The following is a 16,251-nucleotide window of genomic DNA, read 5'->3' on the forward strand; positions in this document are numbered from 1 at the left end:
ACTATTAGATTCTACTATAAGATTATATAATTATAACTATAATTTTTTTTATATAAATTAAAATAGATAATATTTACCTCTTTATTTAATCCGGATAATATACTTTAAAACTTTTAATAGCTTGGTTCTACCAACACCCAATATTTTTATAGAAATAATAATTTAGTCTTAATATTATTCTCGGCGGGATATTACCCGGTTCGAAGTTTATTTTTATTTAAATAAAAATACTTATTATAAAATATAATTTTTATTTATAGCGATTTAGTCTCTTCTATTATTCCAAATAAATATATAAAAAAAAAAATATTTAAAATCTTTAAGTTTATATTATTTTTAGTTCTTTTTTTTTCCCGGAGATAGAAGTATATAAGATTACAGGTCTTATAAAATATTATTCTTTCGATTAAAAATCTTATTATAAAAAAAATATCTAATATACAGTTCTATATATTTTACTGTTATTATTTTATTATTTCTTAATAAAGATAAAAACATTTTGATTAATATTTCTTTATTTAAACATTATTATTTATTATTATTTATTTATCGGGATTTAGTTCTAGTTATATTACCTGTAGAATTCTTCGCTAGTAGTAATAATCTTAATATTTTAGAATATAATATTATAGATTATATTTAAAATATGGCTGGCAGATTACAACTTATAAATACCAGTAATATTAGATATAGGATTCTACTGGATATACTATTAAGAGACCGCCTTTTTTTAGTTACTAATTAGTAAAACTTTATAATATTTATAATATATTCTATTATAAATTCGATATAATTAATACTATAGCTATATAAGATATAAAATCTGTAAGTAAATAAGTTTAAATACTGCGAAAAATCTGCTGTAATACTATAATTTTTATAGTATACTAAACAGCCTCTAGATTTAATAATATAGTAATATAAAATAATATAAACTACTTTTTATACTTTTTTCTAGTCTTAAATATATTTAAGAAAAGTTTGTATAATTTAGTTTCTATATTACTTTAAAATATAAAGTATTATTTATTAAACAAAAGCGTGTCCTTATACTTATATTAAATTAATTATTCCGGTAATTAAATAGATTATTCTAAAAACAAAGACTTTATTACTGTAAATTAAAAAAAGATCTATATAAACCAAGCAAACTCGGAATTTAAAACAGATATTATAAAATAATTTATTTAAAAATATAAAAATCTTATTCTATTTATCAGCCTCTTCTCTAATTATAAGTATACAGAAAATTAAAGACTAAAATAATTCTAGTAGAGTAAGATATTATATTTCTTATATAATAATTAAGCTTTTTATATTATTAATATAAATTACTTAAAAAATACCTGCTTTTTTAGGCTGCAGAATCTAATTAAAAATCTTAAATTAAAACTATTAAATAAGACGGATTAATATATTAGTAGTACTTATCTATATCTTTATAATATTCCGTTAGCTGCTATCATTAAAAAAATTAATCTAAAATAAGTTAAAAAAAATATTTTATAGAATTATATAAGTATTAAAGAGTCGGCTAATATTAAATAGACAAAAACAGCCGGCTGGTTATAAAAAAAGTAAAAATAGCGGAGAAGTAGAACTATTTTAATAGTTCTAATAATAGTAAGTATAAAATATTTTAAAAAAATTAGAATACTATTTTTAAAAAAAATCTAGAAGACAGTTAGTAATATATAAATATCTTTATATTATACAATCTTTAAGATATAATTTATATAGATTGTATAGTAAAATAATTTAAAAAATCTGTTCTACTTAATATTTTTATAGAATAATTTTAAATTATAATAGAGAAGTTTATTCTAGAATCTATAGAAGTATTATTTAAATACAGTAAATATATTATAGTTGTAATTAATATAATATATTAAACTATTTAAGATTTTAAAACTATAAGATAATAGACTAAGTAAATTAAAAAAAGTTTAATATATATATAATACAAATAATAGTTCTATTACTAAAAAGAATAGTATATTCTATAGTACTAGTATCTAAGCAGTAATATTTTTTTATATATTTTCTTCTAATAACGGCTTTTTTTTATATAGTTAGCTTATTTATATATATCGCGAATAAATTATCATGCAGTCTTCTTTGTTATTTTTTATTTAATAATAAACTGTATATACTTTTGATTTTCTTTAACTAACTCGAGATAAAGGCTGTTTAACAGAGTTATATTATATAATTTTTATTAGTCCGGCTTGTATATTTTATTAGTTACCTATAATTTATACTATTTGTAGTATTTTTTTAACAGTAATATTTCTCGGCCCGGTAATTTTAATTTTTCTATTTGAAGGTGCAGGACGCGGGTAAGAAATTAATATTAATTAGATTAGAAGTATTAATAAGCTAATTATTTAATTTATTTAAGATTTTCTTGAGCTTTTATTAGGTCTTAAAATATAAAGCTTAGTAAATATTCTTTAGAATATTATTATAGCTATCCAACTTACTATTATTATCTATATAAATAGTAAGCTTTATAAAATAAGATTTTTGTAATCTTTAGTATTTTCTATTCTTAAGATTCTATTAATACCACTGGCCAAAGATCGCTGTATAAAAATATTTAGTATATTTAGTAATTTACTAAATAAAAAGAGATATTATATATTCTTCTAAGTATTATATAAGTTTATATATATATTTTTAGCCTTCGAGTATAATATAGCAGATATACGGCTGAAGTCAGCCGGTATTAATATATATTATATATCTTTGTTTTATAAATTGATTAGCTGGGATTAATAGGTTTTATTATTATAGCTGAAAAGACTTTTAGTTATTTCTTATAAGAAGTAGAAGGCTTTTAATAAGTTATATCTAGTAATATACTGTAAATGGTTAGTCTACATTATCTTATACCTAACAGACTGTTTATTAATATAGAACTGTTTATAATATTAAGCGGAGTAGTATAAATACTAATAGATTTTTATCTATTAGATTTTTAGAATATTCTGTTTATATCTATTAATACTACTTTCTTTCTAAGATTAGATAAGACTGTATCTTCGGGCTCGAGCTATTATCAGCTAAGACTACAAATTTTTAAAATATTATAATAGATAATTTAAGGCTAATATTATTATTAGACTAATATAGCAGCAGGTTAACAATACTTTAAGAAAATATCTAGAGTAGAAATAGTAGATATCTAAAATAAATCTTTTAATATAGTATTTTATATTTTACTAAATATATATCTTAGTTTTTTAGGTTGTAGTACTATCCACCGACAGTACCGGATTTCGCGCGGAATAATCTTACTGTAGAAGACTATATTTCTCGCAACTTTTAAAGCTTGTACTAGAAAGTCTTAAATAATCTTATTATAAAGACACTGCTTAAAGAGCTTTCTTTATAGTATAAATCTAGTCGCGTGAAAAATTTAAATTATTGGATTAATTTTAATCTGTTTTATCGTTCCGCGGGGATTTATTTCTTTTAGAAATAGTCTGATATTTTATTGTTTTTTAGTTAGCTGTTGTTTACTAATAATAATATTCTTTTTAATATCTATTTATTATAGTTATATCGGACCCAGTCAACTATAAGATCCTATTCTTTAAAGCTAAGAAAGAACGAAAATAGAAAAAGATACTAAAAAAGCAAATAAAAATATAAACTTATTAAACTATTTTTAAAAAGTTTATTTAATACTATTATAATCTTTTTTTAAAGCCTCTGAAAGCCGGAAATCCCGCGTAATCTATTATTAGTAAGATTCCGGCTTTTACCGATAAGTACTATTTTTTATAACTACAATCTTAAATAAAATATATTATTAAGTAATAAGAAATCTACAATCTGATCTATTATTATTTAAAGTTATTAAATAAAAATATATTATATTTATTTATACCGGTTATTAAACTGAAGAAGCTGGAATACTATTTTATATATTAGTTTTTAAGTAGTAAAAAAAATCTTAAAAACTATAAATATTTTATTATTAAAAATTATATTTATAATATTATCTTAATATTATATAAGATATCGAGTGCTCGAGAGAAATTTGGCCTAAAAAATAAAGTATAGTTTAATAATTATACTAATACTTTTAATAAAAGTCTACTAAATAAAGTAAATTCGGAGAAATAATCTATACACCCTGACTAATTTTATATCTACTATATTAATAAAAATATTAGGGTCTTATTAACTACGGTCGAATATAAACCGCCGTATAAATTATCTAACAAGAATTTTAAAATAGGACTCCGATTAATAAACTTTTATTATAAGATTATTAAATTAGAAATAATTCCTACCGACGGGCTAAAAAAACTAAAATATAATACTGCTTGTCTTACCGGCTCTATAATTATTTAAAAATATTATATAATAATTTAGAAAGATCTAAAGTATTTATACTTAATTACTAGACTTAAAATTATACTTTTATATATATCTAATAACTACTTGATTTTATATTACTATTTATATAAGCCAAATCTTAATATTAAAAATAATATTAAAAATTCTTAGATAGCTATTAAAAAAATATTTTATCTTTGTTTAATAAACTTTTATTTAATCTATTAGGACTAAATCTGGCGGAATACTATGCGGGTGCAGCTATTAATCTAGAAAACCAGCTTTAACTATATATAATTATAGATTTTATCAGGCGAGTTACGGTAGAAGTCTTTAAAATTTAAATATACCAGTTTAAAATATATTAGTTTAAAGATAATATTATTTAAATACTAGTTATTATTTTTTTTTAAATTATTTATTTTATTTAATTACTATCTGTTTATATATTCTACTTACTGTACTTCTACTAGTAACAGCTATTAAAAGAATTCTTTAGAGCTTAATAATAATTTAATATTTATTATATAATAAAAGTATAATTTTAGTTAGATTATATTTTTATTGTTTGTACTGTATTTTATACTGATTATCTCTAAGAATCTTTTTTAATATTATATTAGTTAATCTTATTTATATTTTTATAAGTTCTGTATATAAAGATATCTTTTAGATTTATAGTACAGCAATATTTTAAATCTATATTATCTAAATATAAAGCTTTATTAAGCTGCTTTAAAGACTGATTATTATTTTATTAAAGTTTTTAAACTAGTCTTCTTAGTTAAGCAACAGTTAAATAAAAATCTAGATAAATACTATACTTTATTCGGTTAATATAAATTATATAGTATATTATTTAAAGTTATATATACTATATATAGCTATATAATAGTAGAAAAGAATATAACTTTATAGTTATAATATAAGATATTATAAAAAGTAGAAATATATTATATTTTATAGAATATCCAAGACTTTATAGTACCGGTATTTTTAGAACTTATTAATTTAGCTAAAATTTATTTTTTTTATAGTATAGATAAGATTTACTATATACTACTAATAAGCTAAAAAGACAAAAGCTTTTATTATAAAAATATTAATATTAAAATACAGTAGTATATTTTACAGTCGAAAAGAAGTATTTTATTATTAGATATTATATATAATAATTTTCGCCCTGAGAATATTTTATAAAATAAAAATTTAAAATAAATATTAATTATTAATTTCTACCGGTATTATTTAAACTATTAACTACTACAACTAAAACTGACCTCAAGTAGAAAGCAATACTTAAATAGTATATATAAAAATAGAAATAAACTAAAAACTAAATATATATATATTATTTAATAGTATATATAAGTTAAGATTTTCTAAAATCTCTACTACAGCAAAAGCTCCAATTATATAAAAATCTTAGATATAATTCTTACTTTCCTACTGTGATTTTGGTTTGAGAGTATAATAATTAAGTATTTTTAATACTACTATAAAAAAAATATTTTAAAATATAATAATAAAATAAATAAGCAGCAGCTAATAATCTAAAGTTATATATAATATATTTCTAAAAAAGAATTTAAATTTAGACTATAGTTTAGATAAACTTTTATTATATACAGTATCTGTATAGTACTTATTTAAACAGATATTAAGTTATTTATTAATAAATATATAGTATTTATAAGAAAAAGCAGAAGCCTGTAAAACTGGTTAAAAATTATATAGTTTTATTTATAATATCTAAAAACTTATAGTCTGGGTTGTATTAAAAAAAGTATCTTATAATAGATTAAATAATAAGTAATTTTTTATATAAGATCCTAAAATATATATAAAAAATTTTAGATTGTATATTCTAAGAAGAACTTTCTATTAGTATTATTATAAATACAAATTTATAGTATATATTTATTCTTAAAAAATATTTAATAAAAGAGTTTTTTTAGAGAAATTCTTCTATAAAGTTTATCTTATAAAAAATATAGTTACGTAAGGACCGACCGAAAAGCAAGATTTAGCTAAAAAATAGATAAGTATATATATTGTTTTATCTATATCTGGGCTTTCTAGAAAGTTAGTATAATAGTAAGTATTATTATAAAATTAGTAAATATATTTAAATCCAGGCTGTTTATTAATTTTTACAGTCTATATTTATTATAATAGAAAGAAATAAAAAAGCTAAAAAAAGTAGTTCAAGTTTTACCAGCTAATATAGTATAGTATTATAATAAAGCCGAGATATTAATATAGTTAGTATATTCTAGTAAAACTGCTTTAAATTTAGTTATAGCTATAAATAGTCTAGTCTAAAAAATAAAAAGCTATCTGGGTTTTTTACTGCTAGATAAATTACTAATATATAAATTATAGTTAGAATATTAACTAAAATATACTAAGTATCTATTTGGGTATTCTAATACTAAGAAGTTTATAAGTTTTATTTTTAAAAAGTAATAAGATAAGATATAAGATTTATTCGAAATTAATATAGTAACTTAAAATATTATATTATACAGAATCCTAGATAGTAGTTATATAAGCTATTATTTATTATTAATTTTATTATAGCTGTTCGCAAATTCTAAAAACTAACAGATATTTATATTCTTAAAGATAATAGAACAGTTTTGCTAAGTCTAGGCTATTTTCCGAATAATATTAAAATTAGATAGTTCTTGCTTAATCTCGCTCCGCGTCTTTAATAGAAAATATAAAGAGCTGACCAGCTGGATTATAATCAAATAATTAATTATATTATTATTCTTAATAAAAGAGAAATAAAAAAATACTATTAGAATATCGGATTTTTAAGAATTATACTTATTATCTGATATTAATTATTTTTTATTAGAAGTGTCGAAAGCAATCTAGTTTTTATTAGATTTAAATAGATTAAAGTTAGACTTATATATTTACTTAAAATATTTAATTAACTGTCAGACTTCGGTAGTTTTTTATACTATTATTTCTATCTTTAAGTAAAATAAAATATATTATATATTAGAAAGTATATTATTAATATAATATAGTATATTACTAATAATATTTTTTATAATAGTCTGAAGCAACTTATTTTATATATCTAGATTAATAAATTATAATAAAAAGTAATAAAATAATTTTTTCTTAAAGTTGGTTTTAGTAAGATATTTAAGAGTTTACTGTATATACAGATCTATAAATAGAATATATATAGACTAGAATATATACTAGTTAATTTTTTTAATAAAAATAATAAAAATTAATATTGATTAGATCTGTTTTGCTGCTTAAGAATTAGAATATAATAAAGAAATTTAGTAAGTTTAAGTAAGATAAGACTTCTTTAGTTTAGTTTATATAGAAATATTCTAAAGAATAGTTAGTTTCTGTTTAGAAATATTATAATATATATACTTGAAAACTCTCCGGCGGCAAGTTAACAGTAAATATAGAATTTAATTTTATTTTTGTAAGTTTTTAGAGTTCTATAAAACTGTCTATTCTATATAAAAATTAGTAGATAAGTAAGCTTATACAAAAAAATATATAGAATATTCTTTTTACTATTAATATAACTAATAGTAAATCTCTTAATTCGGTATAGTTTAGTTTGGATTTTACTAAAAGTAGATTTTAGAATCTGGTTTATTTTTTCGATGTTTAAATTAAGTTTTTTTAGTCTTATTAAGTAATCGGTTAAATTAATTTTATCTATTTTAAAACTGGTAATAATTGTATCTTTAGCCTTGATTATATTTTATAATATATTATATTTCTGTTTTGTTCGTGCTAGATAATCTATTTATTTTTTAATTTCAGCTGTTAGCTTTTTTATTTAAATATTTTGATTATAAAGATTTTAAATCTGTTTTTTAATCATGCTTTCTTTCTCTTAAATAATCTTTTCGAGTTTCTGGATTTAGATTATTATTTTTTAGTACTGGCTTTTTGTTTTTTTATTAACTTTTAATATTCTGTTAATAGTTATTTTTTTTTTAATCTTATTATTTATATTATTCAGTTGATTTTAAAGTTTTCTGTTATCTTTACAAATATTTATAATTATTTTATATTCGACTAATAGAAATAATACTTTAAGTTAATTAAAGAAGCTTAAAATAGTCTAGACTTCGGAAACTAGACTTAAAAATACTACAGCTGCTATACTTAGATTTTTATAAGTTATAACTAATATTAAAACTTAAAGAATATATAAAGATATATAAGATTTATAACAGATGTTACTATTCTATTTATTTTAAGCAGATTATTCTAAGAAAAAAAATAAGTAAGATTAATCTAGATTATTTATTATAAAAAATAGATTAAGACTATTTATAAAAAGTTATTATATCTTTTAATCTTATTTTATTTTTTATCGAGTTTACTTATTTTAATTTAAGATAATAGTAAATAGAAAGTTGTAGTATACTTTATATAACTATTATACTACTGATATTAAGATTATCTAATTATTTTTATTTTAAGTTTTTTAAAATATTTTTTAGATTATAATATTAGATATTAAATAATAGTAATATAATTAAAGCTGCTCTAGACTGGCTTTTTAAAAGTAAGATTATATAATATATTATTTAAATAGGCGGATATTCTATAATTTCTTATTAGTTAATAGAGAATTTCTTCTAACGGATTAGAATAGCTGGATATATTTTAATTAGTAGAAAGCAGCTTGTTTATAAATATATTAAAATAAGTAAATATTATCGAGCCTGTTAGAATATATTTTAAATAATAATAGCTTTTAAATAAGATCTGTAATTAATAAGAAGCAAAATAGAGTATCTAATATAATTTCTACTAGTATTAACTTATAAAAAAGTATATATTCTTAATTTAGACTAATAAAAGTATAAAAATAATCTTATTACTAATTAAAAAATATTCGATGTTAAAATATATTAAATCTTTTAAGTATATAACACCGATTTTTATACGGAAGCTGGCTAGTATTTTTTAATATAATATATAAAATTAGATTTTTATTATATACAGATACTATAAAACATCGAGCGCGTAAAAGCAAGCTGTTAATAATAAACAGAAAAAAAAAATATTTTAATAAATATAGTAAAAATATAGTAAGCTTAGATAAGCGGTATATACCCATCCGAAAAAAATCTGCTTAACTATATTAGCTGACTGATTTTTTTAAAAATTATAATTATTATTTATTTATCTAATAAAATATTATATAAACTGGTGCTTTTACTGTATACTCTGCTATAGCAGAAACTATACTGAACTTAATAAAATTATTATATAAAAACTTAAAGCAGAAAAATCTTTTAAAAGATTATAAAAAAAATCCTATAGCTGTAATTTGTTTATATTATAAGCAGTATACTAAGCCAGCCAGTCTAATAAAATATTATTATAAGAAAATCTAAAAAAAGAAAATTATAAAATATTAATTACTATAAATTACTTGTCGAGTCTATCCGGTTTGTTTAGATTCGCGAAATAAATAGTTATTTTTTTATAGGCTAATTTTTAAAATTTAGAAATAATATAAATATATAAGAATATATAAAGCCGAATATAGATAAAAAAAAAATAATTCTTCGAGATAAAGTCTATTTTTAGATTTTTTGTTTTAGGCTTATTCTTAATATCTGTATTAATCTTATCCGGAATAAATAAAATTAAAAAAGACTTTAAAAAAGTAATTAAAGTAGAATAATTCTTTTAATATATTTATTTAATAAATTAATCTACTGTTTTCTCTTTTATATTTTTAAATTTATATAGAAAGTTTTATTTTTTTTTAAGTATACTATTTAAAGCTGTAATTAGTAGTCTAGACTTTAATTAAAACAGTTTCTAATAGATTCTGAATAATTATCCCGTCTGACGAACTTAAAAAAATATAAAATCTGAGTCTAAAAGACTAATAAATATAAGTATTATTTATATTTATTATAAAAAAAGATATATTTAATATATACTATCTCTGTTTCTGGCATCTTTTTATTAGCTAATTAAAATAAAAGTAAGATTCTATGTATAGAAGATAAAAAATAATTTTCTAAATAATCAGACTATAAAGCTTTTTTTTAAGATGATAGTAAGCTTAAACTATAGTACTTATTATTCTTTTTATATTCTATTATATTACTATCTAACAAAACCAAAAAATATTCTATTAGTTATAAAGTAACTAAGTTCTGCTGACTAATATATATTCTGTTTTTATTAGTTAAAAAGTATAATTCTCGGTTTAAAAATTATAATAGTCTTAGTTATATTATACTCGATTGTATTATCTTAAGATATCTAAAAATAAATTATTATAAAATAAATACTTTAGTTCTGTTTAAGTAGATATATAAGCCTAGTTTATATTAATATAAAGCCAGCTCGGTCTGGAATAAATTTTAGATATAAAAATATAAGATTAATAATTAATAATTAGTAGATACTTTTTTAATCTTATTCTATAAATATTTTAGATTAAAAAGTTTTATAAGCTTGCTATTAATATTTTAATAGTACAGAAGAATTAGTTTATTATTATATTAAAAGAAAACTTCTGGTAATTATAGACTTAGTAGACTGTCCGTAATTAATAAATTTATAGTTTAGTCTAGTTTTCTAATCTTTATATTAAGTAATAGACTAGACGCTCGATAGGACCCTAAAATAAAGTAAATAATATAATTACTAATATATTTAGTCTAACTAATTATTTTTATTTATTTTTTTATCTAAGCTGTAGTAGACTATCAGCTTTATTTATTCTTAAGTAAGTATAAATCTAAGAAAAAGAATTATTATAAACTGTCCGCAGAGTATTATTTACTAATTAGTATAATAGCTATAATTATAATATTTCTGTTTAGATTATTCTAAACCTATTTTAGTTCTTCTTAAAGTTAGATTATATATTCTAATTTTAGTTTTTTATAATTATAATAGATCTTTTAGTCCTAGTTTTCTGGTTGATAAAAGCAAGTCTTAAATATAAAGTTTGATATATATTTTAGATATAATAATAATATAATAATAGTTAATAAGAAAAAAGCCTATTAAAACTGATTTAATATATAATACTTTCTTTATATTAGATTTTAGTGTATATTTTTTAAGTAATTATTTTAAAAATAAAATTCTAAAAACTTATTTATTATATTATTTTTATTAACTAACTAGTAAGCTATAGATTTAATTAGACTCTCTTTCTTTAAAGTTATAAAAAACTTATAATAACTTCGATCTTTTGTTCAAAATTTATTTTTATAATAGAAAACTTTAAAATATTTAGCTTATTTGTTTTTAAATAGACTTTTTTTTTTCGGATTATAAAAAATTTATAGTAACTTCGATCTTCTGTTCGAAATTTATTTTTGTAATACCAGATTTTAGAGTATCTGGTTTTTATACTTTTAAATAGACTTTCTTTTCTTTAAATTATTAAGAACTTATAGAAATTTTAATCTTTTATTCGAAATTTATATTTATAATATAAGATTTAAGAGTTTCCGACTTCTGGATTAATATCTAGTAATTAAAAAGATTAAAATAATAATATTAAAAAGTTTATAATAGATTTAATATTTATTAAATTTATAATTAATATCTTGAGGCTATCTAGACTAAGTCTGCTTTTAAAAATCTTAATTTATAGAAATAATAGATTGGCGGTTTAGAATAATAAGCTGATTAGTAATCTAAACAGAATATTCTAAAAGCTATTTTTAAAAAATATTAGATTTACTTCGAGAAAGATACCGAAGACATAATAATAAATAAATTAAAAAATTATATAGTTTATTTTAAAAAACTTATTAATAAAAAATAGTAAGAATAAAGTTAATTTGTTATATTTTTAGGCTTATAATTTTAGCAGACTACAGCAAGCTTAGACTTTTATAGATTTATTTAAAATAAATTATATTACTGTTTTATAAGCAGATTTAGCAATTATAAAATATTCTATAAGTTAATTAATCAGACTCTTAAAAGTATTAATATTATAATAATACTGGTTAGGTTTCTAAGCTTAAAATAATATAGTATATATAATTTAATAGTCTGAAAAGATATTAATTATTATATTAATTTTAGTTAATCTAAAATCTAAATAATAAGTAAGCTAAATTATATTATAGATAGTATACTGGTCGGTTAAAGCAAGTTTTAATTTAGCTAAATAATAGTTCTATTTCTTTAGATTAAATAGTATTAAAAAGTAATATCTTATAGTATATAATTAGAACTAATAGTATATAAAATTAAATTATTAAATATTTATTATATATACTTTCTGATACTTATATTCAGTAATTTAAATAAAATAATTATTTGTAGTATTCGAAGCTATAATAAATATTTATTTTAATATTTAATAAATAGATATTTTAAATAGACCTACCAGTTGCTTAAAATAGTAGACACAACTTTTCAGATACTTAAAATTCTTAAAAAATATATATAGTAAAGATATAAGATTTTTAAATTTTTTAAATTAGTTCTATATTTCTGTTTTTTTATTTTTATTAAAATCGGAAAATATTTAACCAGTTAAAATTACTTATTATATAAACTTAGTATTATTGAAAGATATACCGGGCGTAAGTAATTTAAGCTTTTTAATTATTTTTTAATTAATATATTTCTTTATATCTATATTATTATTAATTAGTAAGAACTAGAAGCGGTGGATATAGTTTAAGTAAGTATAAATTTTCTGTAAATAATATTAGATAATATAAGATCTAAGAATAAAATAAACAGTTTTCAGATAAAAAAAATATTAAGAAATAATAAAGACTTTGTATTAGTATATTTTCGGATAATTAATTATAACTAGTTTATATATTATACTCAGCCTTATTCTATTTATTTAGAGATTTGAAATATTTAGTAGCTTGTTGAAGGCTTTTCGAAACTAGTTATTATTAATAATTTACTTTTAGTATTAGTAATTAAATAATAATAAATAGGTCTTTTATCTTATTTTAATAATATAATTATTGTTAAATTAATGGATTTTATAATAAATATATCTATTTATATATTTTTAATTAAGATTATATTCTTTAACTAGATAATCTTTTAAAGTATTATTAATATCTATTATTAAGTATTTATTAGTATTTAATTTCTGTTTTTTTTATAATAATAGTATCTTATTATTTAAATAGATATTTATAATCTACTACTTATTAACTGGAGCTAGAAAATCAGCAGCTGTATAAATCTAATAATATTTATAAAGATTTTTAATCTGGTTAGAATTAAATATTATTAAAAATAAATAGTTTATTCGATTATTCTTAAAATATTCTGGGGTTATTCTAATTCTGGTTAATATTTGAAAGATGGCTTCGCTGAAGGCCAGAATTTGAATATAATTCTTAGTATTAAGCTTTCGGCAGCTGTTTTTTTTTTAAATTTATTTAAATTTATTTATTTTCAGCTGTTTTAAGACTATAAATAATAGTAAATTAAATTCTATTTTTTTAAGTCTAATTCTAGCTGTATTTTAGTATTTTAGTTGATATTTAATAGTTATATATACTTCTCTAATTATAAGCTAATCTTGCTATATAATAAAGTTTAAATTAATAATAATAAGAGATCCAGTGGTAATAGAAATAGGTTAATACTTAACTTATATTTTAATATAACCGGAATAAATCTAAGTCTATTTTTACTTCTTAAAGAATATTATAAAATTATATATTATTATATAAAAAATTATATTCACATAATTCTGAATCTTTAAAGAAAATATTATATTTATATAAAATATATAGAATATATATATTTAAAATTAAGTAGTAGCTATATTAATTATAATTTACTAAAACTTTTTATTACTAGTATTATCTAGTATACAGTATGGTTACGTATCTAAAGCTTACAAGAAATTAAAGATTAAATTAAAGATTACTATAATTATTTAATATTATATAAATTCTAAGGTTTAATTATTTAAAAAGATGTCGCTGGTATAAAAACTGAAAGAATATATAAAATAATATATATTAATTATATAGTTAATCTGAAAAATACTGTTCTAATTTTTGTTTTGAATTAAATAATTAATTATATTATAGTAATTAACTATTTTTAGTTGGTAGTACTTATAAAAGCTGAAATATTTCCTAAGACTAAGTAGCTAGAGATATTAATTTATATTTTTTATATCAAAATCTCTAAATGTCTACAAAGCAGTCTCTGATTAAGATAATAGCTAAAATTATATAAAAATTAATATAGAGAATATATAGATAATCTCGAATTCGGTTTAACTAACAAATACATTACTAATATTTCTAAATCTTACTATTTAAACTAGTATTATTTTTTTATTAAGCTGTCTGTATTAAAGTTATAAAACTGTATAAAATAATATATTTTTAATACAAGTATCTTACCAAATATAATACTTGTATTATATATAGGACTTTAGTTATAATTAGTCAGATAGATATAATCTGATATTATACTAAAATCCCATCAAAATTTATTATATACCGCTATTTTATTTTAATAAAAAGTCGGCTTTTTTATTAGAAATTCGGAAAGAGCTTTAAGTATAAATAAAATAATACTATATAAATGTACTATATTAATACGCGGTGTTCGGACGTCGCCGAATATCTGCAGATTAAAGTAAATATAAATAATTAACTATTTATTACAGCCAGCGATATAAGCTATCTAAGATATTATTAAAAAATAACTCTAAATTATATAGTATATTAGCTCCAGTTATACTGGTTTTAAACTAGAAGTTATTATATATTATATAATATCTGTTAACTGTTTTATTAAACAAATATTCTATGTGACTATTAGACTAATATTATGATCTTCGAATTAATTATATTCTAATCCTACTAAGTAATTTATTTTTATATAAAAAATATTTTACTACTCGGATTACACCGTACCGAATATCTTTTAATATTAATTATAGTATCTAATACTGTATATCTAGTTTTCTGCTTCTTATAAATCCTTAAGTCTTATTAATTTAATAATTAAGTAATAAATAGATTTAAGATATTTTAGTTTATAAAAAAAGTCTTAAGACTATAATAAACTGCTAAAATTATAATTCTTATAGTTATATACATAATATTTGCTTTTTATAGTATAGAATAGCCAAGTATTATAGTTAGAGGACTTATATATAAAGACCTTAAGTCTAGTTTTAAGTTATATATTCTATTATATATATTCTTTTAAAATTAGTATTAATATAATAAATTCAGAAGTATCTTTTACCGGCTATAATACTAGATTCCAGGTTGGTTAGAATCCTAGGTAGATTAATAGTTAATTTTACTATAATTATTACAACCAATCTGATAATTTAAAGATTAGTAATATAATCTGTAATACTAAAATAATCGAAAATTATATTTTAAAATATTAAAAAACTTATAGTTTTCTTCTATAATAGGCTATTAATCCCGAGTTTAATAAGCAGTAAATTAAAAAAGAGAAGAGTAGGCTTTTTTAGAACTTATACTACTAAATACTTAAGTATAATAATTTTAAATAATAAAGAGATACTGCTGTCGCACAGATGCTTTAGATTAAAAATAATCCTAGTAAGAGAAAGATAATATTAATATATAGTATTATTAATAAACTTTTAAAGACAGCTATTTATAAAAATATTAATATTATCTATATTTTCTGTTAAACTACTAATAATCGGATTAACAGTACTACAGCAGTTTTAAAAGAACTTATACTTATATTTAGTAGATACCAGTTTTTGCTTTAGACCTATATTTTTATAAGATTTCTTAACAACAAAAATAGCTGGTTTTAGCTATATAATACTTTTCGGAAGATACTCTAAGACCCAATACTAAAAAATACTTATCTTATAATTAATATACTGAATAAGTATACTAT

The sequence above is a fragment of the Aspergillus fijiensis genome (assembly GCF_003184825.1).
Source record: "Aspergillus fijiensis CBS 313.89 unplaced genomic scaffold BO72scaffold_19, whole genome shotgun sequence".
In the NCBI taxonomy this organism is placed as follows: Eukaryota; Fungi; Ascomycota; class Eurotiomycetes; order Eurotiales; family Aspergillaceae; genus Aspergillus; species Aspergillus fijiensis.